Below are 11922 nucleotides of genomic sequence, written 5' to 3' on the forward strand. Positions count from 1 at the left end.
TTTATTACAGCATGTAGTACTTAACCTTGTAATGATCCTGTTGTTGATGATTCGTACACGATGGTTTTGTACGGGGCATCACATTTGGTATCAGAGCATTGGTTGTAGGGAATTAGGTTGCATTAGTGAGTCTAAGACCGACCCGAGTAGGATTCACTAATAGGACTAATCTACAACTTGCTAGTTTACGTGTTTCTGCTGAACTTACTACATGCTGCTGCTTACTTTTACTACTATATGTCGTATGCTACTACATGATTTCACTACTGTATGATATTACTTGCTTTCGATTGCATGCTACTTCTGTACGATTCGTTATTATTGCCATACTGCTTATTGTTATACATGATTTAAACTGTTGGCCTAATACGTGCTTGCTTTATGACTTACTGACATGGAAAAATTTATTTTTCCTTGTTCAGATGTCGGATACTCCACCTGCTATCATTTTGGGCAGTTCAGACTCGTCAGCCACCCCACCTGCTGCTGCTGCCGACACACCGATCCCGCTACCCATGAGTGACCCCGGCGCTTCATCTTCCGGGACTAGCAGCCAGGCGCCTGCCCCAGTGGTTACTTCTAGCGGAGCCCGGGACCCTTCGGAGATTCCAGCTCCATCTGCCCCCGGACCCTCAGGATCACAGCTCCGCTCCAGCGAGATTGTGATTCCCGCGGAGTTCGGGGAAGGTCCGTTCCGTAACCGGTATTGCCATTGGTGCTGACGCGCCCCTGATGGATGTCTCATTCCGATCGGACCCACTAGGTACAGACAGATGATGGCCGCTCAAGGACGGCCAGTTCAGCCACCCGTACAGCCACCACATGATTCGGACGACCCGTCATCCACTGATGCTTCATCCGACAACACCTCCTCAGACGACTCCAGTGATGATGAGGACCCTGCTGATGTACCAATACAGGCACCCTCCACCCCGCCGAAGAAGCGGTACCGTTTTGATGGCACCGTCATTTCCGGGGTGAATGGAGGTCGTGCTTTCACTGACACATTTGGTCGGCATCGTAGGGTTACTGCTCGTAAGCAGCTTGTGCCGTACCCTGCCGACCCACAAGTGCGTAAGGCACCCTGTTACGTACTGACTATTTCTGGAGCCGGAACATCTGAACCCCGTTATGTAATGTCTGTACCACCGGCACCACCCGCACCACCAGCACCACCGGCACCACCTGCACCGCCTGCCCCACCATCTCCCACTGTCGAGGAATTGACAAGGGAGGTGGAGATCCTCCGAGCTCGGGTAGCTGAGCTTGAGAAGCAGATGACTCATGTTATGGACATCCTACACCCACCCTCACCGTAGGGCTTTTGTATTTAGATTTCATTATGTAATCTAGTTGTAGTTTTATGTTTCACTTATGTATTGTACGGACTTATTCAGATGTATGCCACTTATTATTATTAATGGAACCTTGCGTTATTTAATTCTTGCACGACGTTCTATTTACATTACTGTACGATGATTCCGTGGTATTTGTACCTAGATGCTTTATTAAATAACATGTGATGTGTTGATTCCGTGTTGGTTACATATACTGTATTATTACTATTTGAATGCTGGATTTTGACTTGAGTCAAAATTTTTGTTTAGAACACCATGGCTAACGGTCGATCCACACCTACTGCTGCTCAAATTGAAGAGATGATCCAAGAACGTGTAGCCGCAGCCATTGCGGAAATGCAACCCCAAGCTCCACCGCCACCGCCACCACCACCGGTTATTCAACCCATTCGTAATGGGTGTACTTACAAGGAATTCCAGAGTTGTAAACCACATAACTTCAGCGGCACTGAGGGACCGGTTGGTCTCACTAGATGGTTCGAAAAGTTAGAATCGGTATTCCGAGTTAGCAACTGTTCGGAGGACAGCAAAACCAAATTTGCTTCTTGCACGCTGTCTGACGGCGCGCTCACATGGTGGAACACAATGGAATAGGCACAAGGCATTGATGAGGCGTATGCTACGCCATGGGAAGAATTTAAGTGTGCCATGATTGAGGAGTATTGTCCGAGAACCGATACAAAAGATGGAAATGGAGTTCATGCAGTTAAAGGCCGTTGGGAACGACCTTGATGGTTACAACAGGAGATTTTTGGAACTAGCCCTGATGTGTCCGACAATGGTCACCCCGGAATTCAAACGAATGGAAAGGTACTTCTGGGGACTCCCTAAGAGCATCAAGGGAAATGTCACCTCGTCCAAGCCACCGAATGTTCCCGAAGCGATGCGCATGGCGCATACTTTAATGAATCAAATAACCATCGATGAACCGGAGAAAACTAAGTCTGAAGCGGGTACTAGTGAGAAGCACAAATGGGATAACCACAACAACAACAACAACAACAACAACAACAGGGGAAGAAACTATGAGCAAAACCCGGCGAAACGACATGAGGGTTTTAGGGAAACAACAACGGTGGAAATCCCAATCCAAACACCAACACGAACCCGAACTACAAAGGAACCTTACCACAATGCAAGCGGTGCTACAAACACCACACTGGGTATTGCAATGTTGTCTGTGAGAAGTGCCAATGGTCTGGGCATGTTGGCAAGGATTGCAAGGTCACCACTTTGAATGCAAGGGCGAACCCCAATGGATCGAAAAAGTGCTACGAATGCGGACAGACGGGCCATTTCAGAAATGCGTGTCCAAACAAGCGAAAAGTTGGCGGACCACCGCGCGCTAGAGCTTTCAATGTTAATGCAAGGGACGTACACGAAAACCCCGACTTCGTGACAGGTATATTCAAAATCAATAATCTTTTAGCTTCTGTCTTGTTTGATACTGGTGCGGATAGAAGTTATGTATGTAGACATTTTTGCGATAAGATTAATTGGTCGTTAGTCCCGTTAAAAGAGAGTATACTTGTCGAGGTCGCCAACGGAAAACATGAGAAAGTTGACCATATCAGTCGAGGAGCTATTATCAACATAGCTGGTGCAGATTTCGAAATTGATTTGATACCCATCAAATTGGGAAGTTTTGACGTGATCATCGGTATGGATTGGTTGAGTAAGATAAAGGCTGATATTATTTGTGGAGATAAAGCTCTTCGTATACCACAAGGATACGGTGAACTACTGATCATTTACGGAGAGAGATGTACCTCGAAGCTGAACCTCATTAGTTGCGTGAAAATGCAAAAGATCATGAAGAAGGGACGTCTTTCTGTCCTAGCGCATGTGAAAACAGTAGAAACCGAGGTGAAGAATGTGAACGACGTTCGAATTATGAACGAATTTTCCGATGTCTTCCCTGAAGAATTGCCTGGATTACCGCCGCCGAGAGCAGTAGAGTTTCAAATTGATTTAGTACCAGGAGTTGCACCTGTAGCTCGCGCACCTTATAGACTCGCACCTTCCGAGATGCAAGAATTACAGAGTCAACTACAAGAGCTGTTAGACCGTGGATTTATCCAACCAAGTTTCTCGCCTTGGGGCGCACCTGTTCTGTTTGTGAAGAAGAAGGATGGATCCTTTCGTATGTATATCGACTACCGTGAGCTCAACAAATTGACTATCAAGAATCGGTATCCTCTTCCCAGAATTGACGATCTTTTTGACCAACTACAAGGATCGAGCGTTTACTCAAAGATCGATTTACTATACGGTTATCACCAGTTGAGGGTGAAGGAAAGTGACATGATGAAAACTGCATTCAGAACCCGTTATGGTCATTATGAGTTTCTCGTGATGCCATTCGGTTTGACAAACGCACCTGCCGTGTTTATGGACCTTATGAATCGTGTCTGCAAGCCATACCTGGATAAGTTTATTATCGTCTTCATAGATGATATCCTCATCTACTCTAAGAGCGAAGAAGAGCATGAGCAACACCTCCAACTAGTACTTGAACTCTTGAGACAAGAGCAACTTTACGCCAAATTCTCCAAGTGTGAATTTTGGTTGAAGGAAGTTCAATTTCTGGGTCATGTTGTGAGCGACCAGGGTATCAAAGTAGATCCCGCCAAGATTGAAGCTATCAGCAAGTGGGAGACCCCCACTACTCCGATGCATATTCTCCAATTCCTAGGTCTCGCCGGTTACTACCGAAGGTTCATTGAAGGATTTTCTCTGATTGCGCGTCCTTTGACCGCGCTAACTCACAAGGGCAAGAATTTAATTTGGGAACCCGCACACGAATCAGCATTCTAAACTTTGAAGAAGAAGTTAACCACCGCACCTATCCTATCACTTCCTGAGGGCAGTGACGAATTTGTTGTTTATTGTGATGCATCGAAAAGTGGTTTTGGTTGTGTACTGATGCAACAATCAAAGTTTATTGCCTATACCTCCTGCCAATTGAAGATTCACGAGCGGAACTACACTACTCACGATCTTGAACTTGGAGCCGTTGTCTTTGCACTCAAATTGTGGAGACATTATTTGTATGGAACTAAGAGCACTATCTTCACCGATCACAAGAGTCTCCAGCACATCTTTGACCAGAAGCAACTGAATATGAGACAGCGTTGATGGATCGAGACGCTCAACGACTACGATTGTGAACTTCGCTATCACCCTGGCAAGGCCAATGTTGTAGCTGACGCTTTAAGCCGAAAGGAGAGGACGGTACCTCTTCGTGTTAGGGCTCTGAACATCACCATTCATTCGAATCTCAATAGTCAGATCCGTGTAGCCCAAGGTGAGGCTCACAAGGAGGAGAATTTATCTCATGAACATTTGAACATACTTGTCTCTCGATTCGAGGTCAGGGAGTCTGGACTCCGATGTTATGCCGAAAGAATTTGGGTACCTCTTTATGGAGATCTACGGAATCTTATACTTGATGAAGCACACAAATCGAGATATTCAATTCACCCCGGAGCGGGCAAAATGTACCACGATCTTAAAGAACAGTATTGGTGGCCGAATCTTAAGAAGGACGTTGCGACTTATGTTGGTAAGTGTTTGACTTGCTCGAAGGTTAAAGCCGAGCATCAGAGACCTTATGGGTTACTTCAACAACCGGAAATCCCACAATGGAAGTGGGAAAGGATCACAATGGATTTCATCACCAAGCTACCAAAGACGGTGGGCGGATGCGATACCATTTGGGTTATCGTTGACCGCCTTACCAAATCTGCACACTTTCTAGCGATGAAGGAAACGGATACAATGGAAAGACTTGCTCAACTATACATCGAAGAGGTTGTATCTCGTCATGGTGTACCTTTATCGATCATCTCAGATCGCGATCCCTGTTTTGCTTCCAGATTTTGGCGTTCTTTGCAGGAAGCCATGGGAACCCGTCTCGACATGAGTACTGCATATCACCCACAGACCGATGGGTAAAGTGAACGAACGATTCAGACATTGGAAGACATGTTGCGTGCATGTGTCATTTATTTTGGAAAGGCCTGGGAAAGGCATTTGCCACTCGCCGAATTTTCTTACAACAACAGTCATCTCAGTGCTGATCCCCTATTTGTTGGGCTGACGTAGGCGAAAAGCAAATCACCGGACCCGAGGTAGTCCACGAAACAACGAAAAAGATTGCTCAGATTCAAGCTAGACTTAAGACTGCCCGCGATCGTCAAAAGAGTTATGCCGATCTTAAACGTAAAGACTTTGAATTCAACGTGGGCGACCGTGTAATGTTGAAGGTTGCACCTTGGAAGGGTGTGATTTGCTTTGGAAAACGCGGAAAGTTAAACCCGCGATACATTGGTCCTTTCGAAATTTTGGAACGTGTTGGACCCGTTGCTTACCGTTTGGATCTACCAGCACAGTTGAGCTCAGTTCATCCTACCTTCCACGTGTCAAACTTGAAGAAGTGTCTTGCTGCACCCGAACTTATCATACCACTTGAGGAACTTACGATTGACGACAAACTCCACTTTGTGGAAGAGCCTGTTGAAATTATGGATCGTGAGATCAAAACTTTGAAACGCAACAAGATTCCCCATGTAAGCTCTCTTATTATCCAACTTTTAAGACTTTAACTTGCATAATCTAGTAGACAACTCCCTCCCCTTTGGAACCCATTCAAACCGTCGGCATTTGAGGGAGTAAGGGAGGGTTTGGTTTCATTTTTACATTACTTACTCACAAGCATCTTACTTCACTTTCAAACACACACTACTTGCATTTCATTTCTCTCTCACTTTTCTCTCAAAATTGTAAGTAGCAAGAACACTTTCTCCCTTCCTTTCTTTTTCTTAAAACCGTAACCCAACACCCCATTATCATCATCATCATCTTTGTTCTTTGATGTTGTATAATTACTTGATACTTGTTAGTTGTTGTTGTTACTTAGTTACATGAACTTTGTTGTTATTATTTTCTTTACTAGTTACAAGAATCAAACTCTTTAGTTTCATTCTTCATTTTATCTTGTAATTACAAGAACATACAAGAACTAAACTTACTAGTTTATATTCTACATATGTTGTTTCAAAGATTGTAAGTTCATGGTTGTAAATCATACTTGAAGTTCATGAAGTAAACTTTAAAGTTTACTTTCTAAAGATCAAGACTTAGGCTTGAATCTTTAAAGTATGCAACCCATGAACTTATTTACTTGTTTACTTAGTTTATTTCTTCATATTATGTACTTTAATTTCATGTTTGTTGGTTGTTATTGGTCAAGTGTTACTAGTTAACCTTGTTCTCATTAATCTTGAACTAAAAGTTAACTTTGAAAGTTCAAGAACATGTAAGTAAGCTTTCTTTATTTAACTTGGTACACTTATGTTAGATCTAGACTTTTGGGTCTAGGATCTTCAAGATCTAACTAAGAACTATGTTCTACAACTTAAGATCTTGATTTCATAATTCACTTTCAAGTTTGTAACTTAATATTAGTTTTAAAGTTCATGTATGTGTTAGATCTAAGGCCTTGATGTAACTTTGGTTCATCAAACTTCATACAACTCTTAAGTGAGTTGTGCAACATGTCTTAGACCTACACTTGTGTCATAATAGTCAAAACTTGGTTAATATTACTTTTACATTTCATGTATATGTTGAATCTAAGACCTTGATGTAACTTTGGTTCATCAAAACACTTGCAACACTTAAGTGAGTTGTGCTTCATGTCTTAGACTTACACTTGGGTTATGATGGTCAAACCTTGGTGAAAATGATGCAAACACATCAATGAGTTGTACACTTGAAGTTATATGCATCAAGGATGAGAACCATGATAAGCATCAAGCACCAAGAACCACCGGAACCTACTGACCCTACTGTTTTACTGTTTATGTGTCTGACCCGTACGACCTGGGCTACTGTAATTATTATTTTCAGATATCTCTGTTCGAGTAGATAACTTTTCATATAGGACTCGTCTTAAACTGAGTTACGGTTTAGGATTTATGGCCCTCCGATCGTCACTATGTCCATTTAACGTTGTGCTGAAAATTCTGACCTACTCGCACTTAGACCGTCGCCACGGTCCAAGGAAGACGATTTTGATTCTGGGATTTTTACCACAACTAAAGGACTCATATATGGAGCCATGTCCACTGGTCTCACCTTATTTCAGTAGGTTTAGAGACCGTGGTGACTGACCGAACTCAGCCTTTGTTTAAAACTCTTTTCATGAACGAAACTTACTTTACACCTTTTGTTTAATGATGAATGATGATGACCCTTAAGACCTTATTTACATACTTTTAAACCTTTTCAGACGATTTACTGACTTAGTACTATTTGACTTAGGTTGAGGACCCGTTTGGACAACCTACATACTTGCTTATTTCCCGAGTCATACTTTACCGCTGCTTTATCATTGTGAGTTATAGCATTCCCTTTTTACTTTAACTATTTTGGGAACTGAGAATACATACGCATTTTATGTTTTACATACTAGGCACGAGTACTTAAAATTTATATATGTGTGGGTTATATAACGGCAGAAACATTCCCTTTAGCTCGGTAACGTTTAGTCATTAGTTTTTGAACCGGTGAACGCGAATCTTAGATATGGATCCATAGGGTTTGACATCCCCACTCGGGCTAGTAGCGCTAGCATTTAACGAGTGTTTAATACTTTGTAAACATACGCACTTGCCAAGTGTACTTTCAGGGGGTATAAATGTTAAGTTAGTTACCAAGTGCCCACGGTTAACATATACTTTATCATACTGTTTTGAAACGCTCTTTGTAGCACTGAAATCTCGTGACCTACCTTACATACTGTTATACTTAAAATATAGCTCACCAACCTTTGTGTTGATATTTTTAAGCATGTTTTTCTCAGGTGCTTAAGGTTATTTGCTTCCGCTGTCGTGCTAGTCTTGCCGTAGACACCCGCTGCTCTAGTGTTATCACTGCATGAACTGTTTATCTTGCATTCAAACTTTAATACATTTGAAACTATGTTTTGTAACGACCTAAGGGTCACATACATTTATTCATGCTTGCTATTCGTAGAAGCATACTGTTGGTGTAAAATAATTGACGTCGGTTATGACGTCATCTTTTTTATCGTGAATGCAACTTCTTTTATTACAGCATGTAGTACTTAACCTTGTAATGATCCTGTTGTTGATGATTCGTACACGATGGTTTTGTACGGGGCATCACAGTTCATATACAATATAAACGATTCACAATAGTTGATTACATCGCGAGGTAATTGACCTCTATATGATACATTTTACAAACATTGCATTCGTTTTTAAAAGATAAACTTTCTTTGCATCGAAAATTGACGGCAAGCATACTATTTCATAATACCTCCAACTATAATTGACTTAATAATATTCTTGATGAACTCGATGACTCGAATGCAACGTCTTTTGAAATATGTCATGAATGACTCCAAGTAATATCTCTAATATGAGCAAATGCACAGCGGAAGATTTCTTTCATACCTGAGAATAAACATGCTTTCAAGTGTCAACCAAAAGGTTGGTGAGTTCATAGGTTTATCATAAAACAATAAAATTCATCATTTTGATAGACCACAAGATTTAAATGCTGCATGGTACAAATGGGCCCGAATCCTATACCCACCTGTAATGTACATGCGATATCTTTTAAATACAGTACACCTTTTTCGTGTACGAAATCATCTTTCATAAATCTTAGTAACCGTACACATATCTCGTGCACAAAAATAACATGCACATAACCTGTGTATAAAATCATTCTCTCGATACATAACATTCACTTTTCATTGCTTTCATAGCTTAGCTTGGTAACCGACCTTAACATATAATGCGCATAATAATATCCCCAAAGCAGAACATCTCGTCTGTATAATAATCATATAAACTTCGAAGTACTAAACACCACGCCCACTAGCCCTTCCGTCTAGTGAACATTCTGGGTGGGGGTGTTAAACCCGGTAGCTACCTTTAGGATTCGCGTCAATTAGGCGTGCACTAATTCTCAAAATTAGCGATGTTCCCTAATTCTTAGGTTACCAAGCAATAATAATCAGGGGAAAAATATTCATATCAATTGTGGCAATTATCACGTCCACATAATTCAATAGTGGCAATTATCACGTCCACATAATTCATTCGAGGAATGTTTTGCTTGTGTCTATCTTGTCAAACATTTATAAAAGCATTTCATGTATTCGCAGTTCAAAATGTATTTCAAAAGCATTTAATAAAACAGTTGTAAAAGTAGCGCATGTATTCTCAGTCCCAAAAATGTAAAGAGTAAAGGGAATCAAATGAACTCACCATACTGTACTTTGTAGTAAAAATACATATGATGTCATTTAACAGGTGTAGGGTTGACCTCGGATTCACGGACCTATATCATTTATGTATATATTAACACATATAATCGTAATCTAACAGATTTATATATTATATCTTAACTTATGTATTATATATATTTAATTTGTGTATATATTTAAAATGATTAATATCTATATAGTTATATCAATATATATATTAAAAATGCCTAATTTGTTAAAAAAATGTTTATATGATTATTACATACTTATTTGTAATATTACAATAAGTATATTTTTATATTAATAATAGTAACAAAGGTTGTATTCGATTATAATGATAATATTAATAATAATAATATTGATAAAAATATTAATTATAGTAATAATAATAATAATAGTGATAATAATAATAATAATAATAATAATAATAATAATAATAATAATAATAATAATAATAATAATAATAATAATAATAATAATAATAATAATAATAATAATAATAATAATAATAATAATAATAATAATAATAATAATAATAATAATTACTACCTTTAAAGGCTTTTCCAAAAGCAAATGCCCGAGACCGGGCTCTAACTCACGACCTCTCGTTCCCCTAACATATTCCCATACCATATGAACTAACTTGTTTTTCTGAAATATAGCAGGTACACTAACTATATTTAACATGTATCTTCCTGTCATCTTTTCATAGATCACGAGCATCATCATCGTCATCCACATAATCTTAACCATAATCATCATCTTTCTTTCATTGTTACCGTACTCAAATTATCATCATCCTATATCTATATTTTCATAATCTCTTAATCTTCATCATAATCCTAAACATTATCGAGCATAATATCACCAATATATCGTTATCACCTTAAACCCGTTATCATAATCTTAACATCTATCATCATACTCTAATCATCAACATAATCATATTCATCATCTATCTCGCATCTTCCTCATAGGTTATCATCATAATTTATTATGATTCAATATCACTTATCCAACATACGCGTACATAATCATAATATCATTCTTCTTAAAATCATGCACCCATCATCATCTTTCATGCCTCGTCAAATAAAAAAAAATAAACGAAGTGATAGCTGAGCAATATGATTGTGCCGAGCAAAAAGAAAAATGGGTTTTAAAGCTGGTTCAACAACATCCCATCAAAAATAATTAGTTGGATCATGGCTTAAAACAAAATAAAAAGCCCAACTGAAACATAAGGTAACTCTCGGCCCAAAAATAAAAGAAAAACAACCGAAGCCAAACTGCCATGATAATATCCAGTAACAATTTGAGGTGTACGTGCGTGTGTATTCCTGGCTCCACCGAATTAATTAATAACAAAATTAAGTTATCAAATTGAACAATTGGTTATCACTTTTTGGTGTTTGTCGGTAAAAGGAGGAAAGAAAGAAAAAAAAATGTGTAACCATAATAGTATAAATCAATTATCAATATGTGGGTTTGTTTTTGATTTGTAGAAACAGGAAATAGAAAAAAAAATGATGAGGATGGGTGCATATGAGAGTATGCTGACATGCTGATCGAATATGAGCATGAACGGAAGCAAGGAACATGCTGCAAACAATCGACTTCCGTGATGGGTTTGATGATGACTCTTGCTGATGGTTAAATGAGTTGGAGAATAAAGTGATGATGGTGGTACTGTTTCGATGGTGATTGTGATTGAGTTGATGTTGATTTGCAGCTGCATATAGCAGCTGTTTTGATCGAGTAAGGTACATAAAGCAGCAGCATGTGACGATTTGGGTTCCGGGTTATAAACAAAAATAACGGTCAAGAAGAAATGAGGTGTTTGGTGTGGTGTTGTTTATGGTGATGAGAGTGATGGATGGTAATCGAGAGGTGATGAGGGTGGTGATAAGGAAGTGGGTACTTCAACTTGAAATAATGAGTCACTGATCAATATACACTTTTATGACTCAATGTAGGTGGAATTCATGCACCGAGGGGATTAGTTTAGGGGTTTCAAGTAGGTACATGGCTCATGCATTCTTATCAACTAAGAAATGCTATGTTGATTATTAATAATGCTAGGAATATGTACGTATGTGAAAGAACAAGAGCAATGAGACAAGAAAATATGGGTCACAATGATATTTGGTATTAGTTGAGATCCACACATCTAAATATATAAATATTGCAAATAATATAATAATAATTAATAAACGTGTGTAAAATATATTAGCCACCATCTCTTTGTAATCTTGTGCC

At 39.3% G+C, this 11922-nt stretch overlaps 1 long non-coding RNA gene across 1 annotated transcript; it reads right to left on the reverse strand.

Annotated features, from left to right (window-relative positions):
* Positions 1-8549: 8549 nt before the first annotated feature.
* LOC139881662 (uncharacterized) lies at positions 8550-11703 on the reverse strand. Its single transcript, XR_011771734.1, has 3 exons — positions 10213-11703; positions 9665-9737; positions 8550-8842 (listed from the first exon to the last, which is right to left on the reverse strand). It is a non-coding gene; the product is annotated as an uncharacterized lncRNA (long non-coding RNA).
* Between the last annotated feature and the right edge of the window lie 219 nt (positions 11704-11922).

Source organism: Rutidosis leptorrhynchoides, chromosome 1, assembly GCF_046630445.1.
Source record: "Rutidosis leptorrhynchoides isolate AG116_Rl617_1_P2 chromosome 1, CSIRO_AGI_Rlap_v1, whole genome shotgun sequence".
Taxonomy (NCBI): Eukaryota; Viridiplantae; Streptophyta; class Magnoliopsida; order Asterales; family Asteraceae; genus Rutidosis; species Rutidosis leptorrhynchoides.